Below are 3,990 nucleotides of genomic sequence, written 5' to 3'. Positions count from 1 at the left end.
TCTTGGGCAACAAGAGCGAAGCTCCATCTTGAAACGAAATGAAACAAAACAAAATAAAACAAAACACCTCTGTCAGTTGCAATTCTAAATAGTGAAAAGCCAACTTCAAACCACTGTATAATTTTTATTATTGTTCAGCATAATTTAATTATTGGTTGGCATTAAACCAACACTTATATAGTTCTCCCAGGCGTTGTTGTGAGCACATTACAAAAATTAACTCATTTAATCGTCATAACAACCCCCATGAAATAGGTCTTTTTTTATTTTTATGTTTATTTTTATTTTTTGAGACAGAGTCTCACTCTGTCGCCCAGGCTGGAGTGCTGTGGTGCGATCTCGGCTCACTGCAAGCTCCACCTCCCAGGTTCATGTCATTCTCCTGCCTCAGCCTCCCAAGTAGCTGGGACTACAGGCGCTCGCCACCATACCCGGCTAATTTTTTGTTTTTTAGTAGAGACAGGGTTTCACCGTGTTAGCCAGGATGGTCTCGATCTCCTGACCTCATGATCCACCCTCCTCAGCCTCCCAAAGAGATGAGATTACAGGCGTGAGCCACTGCACCCGGCCGAAATAGGTCTTAATGTCATCCCCATTTCACAACTGAGGATACTGAGACACCAAGAGGAGGAGTTTGCCTAAAGTCACTCAGTAAATGGAAGGGCACATCTTTGAACTAGGAACCTGGCTCCCGGGTCCACTCACCTAACCCCTGTGCACCATGGCCTCTCAGTAGTATGTCTAACGTACTTAAAAAGAGCACACACTGCACTTACATATATTTTTGTTTAACTTGTGGACAAAGACTTATGGATAGGTGCAAAAAATAAATCCTCTTTTGCAACCTAGAACTCATTGTTCAGTATGAGTTTTGATATATATAAGAAGGGATATTTTGATACCTGAGACAGTTAATTTATGGGAGTATTGATAGCCATAAAGTTTGGTTCCAGGCCAGGCACAGTGGCTCATGCCTGCAATCCCCACACTAGGTGTGAGTGTTGCTTTAAGCCAGGCGTTCAAGACCAGCCTGGGCAAGAAAGTAACACCTCATCTCCATAAAAATTTGAAAATTAGCTGGGTATCATGGCCTGTGCCTGTGGTTGCAGCTACTCAGGAAGCGGAGGCTAGGGGAAGAGGATTGAGCCCAGGAGTTGGAGGGTGCACTGACCTTTGATGGCACCACTGTACTCCAGCCTGGGTAACAAAGACAGAACCTGTCTCTTAATAATAATAATAATAAAGGTTGATTCTAGGACTGTAGAATAGATAAACAGCATGGGATATGAGCGAAATCCTCAGCTGTATTAATTTTGTATTCCAATTGCATGTTGACTTGATACATAAAATGGCTTTTTGTTTGAAAGGCTTTTATCTTGAGAACATGATGTCTGGAGTTAAAGGTATTGGCATATTCCACACATCTGTACTATTCTTGAGTGCGATCGCTTAGGAATGAATATGATTTGAACTCATTCATGTTTAGAGAGGGTGTCAAACTGAGAACCAGGCAGATCCACCTACACTAAAAATGACCTTAAATTGGTTGAAGAAATTAGATCCTGTGGCCAGGCACGGTGGCTCACGCCTGTAATCCCAGCACTTTGGGAGGCCAAGGTAGGCGGATCATGAAGTCAAGAGATCAAGACCATCCTGGCCAACATGTTGAAACCCCTTCTCTACTAAAAACACAAAAATTAGCTGGGTGTGGTGGGGCACGCCTGTAATCCCAGCTACTCGGGAAGCTGAGGCAGGAGAATCATTTGAACCCGGGAGGGGGAGGTTGCAATGAGCCAAGATCATGCCACTGCACTCCACCCTAGCAATAGAGCGAGACTCCATTAAAAAAAAAGAAATTAGATCCCAAAGATTCTTGGTGAATTTTGAAGTCTTCTTCAGTATATCCATATGAAAAGGAGATGACAGAAGCAAAATAAAAGAATTATGGGCTGACAGGACAACTGGATTAAAATAAGCATCCGTTTCACTAAAAAGGGCTAACTTGAAGATAAATATTTTGACTCCAGTTCTTTAGAGGATCTAAAGTGACCTTGATGGACAGTGGAAGAAATCACAACACAAATGGAATTCCCTGAATAAAAATTGATTGACTTAAAAAAAAGAGCGCACAAATAATTCATGACTGATAGCTGTTCTATTTTACAACGGCTAGATCTCTCAGGGTTAAATAAGTAATTTTAGGACTTGGGGCATTTAAGGATATTGAGGCTGTCTTGTGCTTTTGGTAAGGAAAAATAACCAAATAAGCAAGTTATAAATAGAAGTAAAAACTTCTATTGTAATGTTACCATGTAGTCTCTAATTTTACCTCTGTTCAGGCAGGTAGGCGTATTAAAATGCTGGAACTGAAAAGCTGGAGGTTTATTCTTTATGGGGTCTGAAAGCTATGCCCCAGTCCCCTATATATAATGCTAAGCCTGTTCGTCTCCCCCATTTTGTTACTCAGGGCTCGATCTCAATGGAGACAGTGTTACATGAGTTTCACTAACACTGCTAGAAAGTGTGTTTTTCCTGTTTTTGGAATCTCGGTGGGGGTGAACTGGGCATTTCCACTTGGCTTGGAAAAGGCTGAAAATCTGCCTTGGTGAAAAAGTTTAGCTGCATAATTTTTCTTTGTTTTATCATTGCCTCCTGTCACCAGCAAAATTAACCCATCCTGAAGTTTTGCATGAAAACAATTTTTAAATAATCAATTAAGAACATTAAACATTTCTTTTTTGACATGAGGTTTTGCTCTGTTACCCAGGCTAGAGTGCAGTGGCACAACATAGGTCACTGTAACCTTGAACTCCCATGCTCAATCTATCCTCCTGCCTCAGCCCCCCGGAGTAGCTGAAATTATAGGCTCACATCACTATGTCCAGCTAATTTAAAAAGTTTTTTTGTGGGATGAGGTCTCTCTCTGTTGCCCAGGCTGGCCTCAAACTCCTGGGTTCAAGTGATCCTCTCACCTCAGTTTCTCGAGTAGCCAGGACTGTAACTGGGCACCACCACACCTGGCTCTTTATTTACTTATTTAGAGGTAATAAAACAATTTTGAATTTCTTCTGCTCATGTAATTTTCTTCCTGCCCCAGACCAGAATCCTTTAGCAGTCTCAGTCTCAAAACCCAGGCACCATCCTTTGCAATTTAACAGCAGAGGGTGCTGTGAGCCTGTGGCTGCCAAGGCCTCTGCCAGAAGAAAAAGATGAAAGAGGCCCTCATTCAGCCAGCCTGGAAGTAGGCTTCTGGTTGTTCTGTTCCCATGTGGCTTCGGATGACTTGCCCATGCAATGTGGAGTATGGCGTTTCCCAAAACACAAGCAGGAAATCAAGGGACAAGCTGTGGCCTTCTGGAAATTATCATCTCTATTTTTGACGAGTTTCAGTTCTTCTCCAATTAAATTGATGCTTGATATTTTGTGCATTTAACTCCATCATTCTAGCCAAACTGGAGATTTATCTTTCTTTTTTTTTTTTTCTGAGACAGTCTTGCTCTGTTGCCTAGCCTGGAGTGCAGTGGCGCGATCTCGGTTCACTGCAACCTCTGCCTCGTGGGTTCAAGCGATTCTCAGCCTCCTGAGTAGATGGGATTACAGGCGTCCACCACCATGCCTGGCTAATTTTTGTATTTTTAGTAGAGACGGGGTTTCGCCATGTTGGCCAGGCTGGTCTCGAGCTCCTGACCTCAAGTGATCCAACTGCCTCTGCCCCCCAAAGTGCTGGGATTATAGGTATGAGGCACCATGCCTGGCTTTTTTTTTTTTTTGAGACAGGATCTTGCTCTGTCACCTAGGCTGGAGTGCAGTGGCATGATCTTGGCTCACTGTAACCTCTGCCTCCTGGGCTCATGTGATCCTCCATCAGCCTCCAGAGTAGCTGGGACCTCAGGGGCAAACCACCACGCCTGGCTAATTTTTTTTTTTTTTTTTTTTTTGAGACGGAGTCTCGCTCTTTCGCCCAGGCTGGAGTGCAGTGGTGCAATCTCA

General features: G+C 43.2%; 1 non-coding gene across 1 annotated transcript; it reads left to right on the top strand.

Annotated features, from left to right (window-relative positions):
• The first annotated feature begins 767 nt into the window (after positions 1-767).
• On the top strand, positions 768-895 carry LOC123569630 (small nucleolar RNA SNORA40). The gene has a single exon (XR_006693445.1). It is a non-coding gene; the product is annotated as a small nucleolar RNA SNORA40 (small nucleolar RNA).
• Positions 896-3,990: the final 3,095 nt, after the last annotated feature.

The sequence above is a fragment of the Macaca fascicularis genome, chromosome 16 (assembly GCF_037993035.2).
Source record: "Macaca fascicularis isolate 582-1 chromosome 16, T2T-MFA8v1.1".
Classification (NCBI taxonomy): Eukaryota; Metazoa; Chordata; class Mammalia; order Primates; family Cercopithecidae; genus Macaca; species Macaca fascicularis.
The sequence above is the reverse complement of the archived record's forward strand: the minus strand, read 5'-3'. Positions and strand labels throughout refer to the sequence as shown.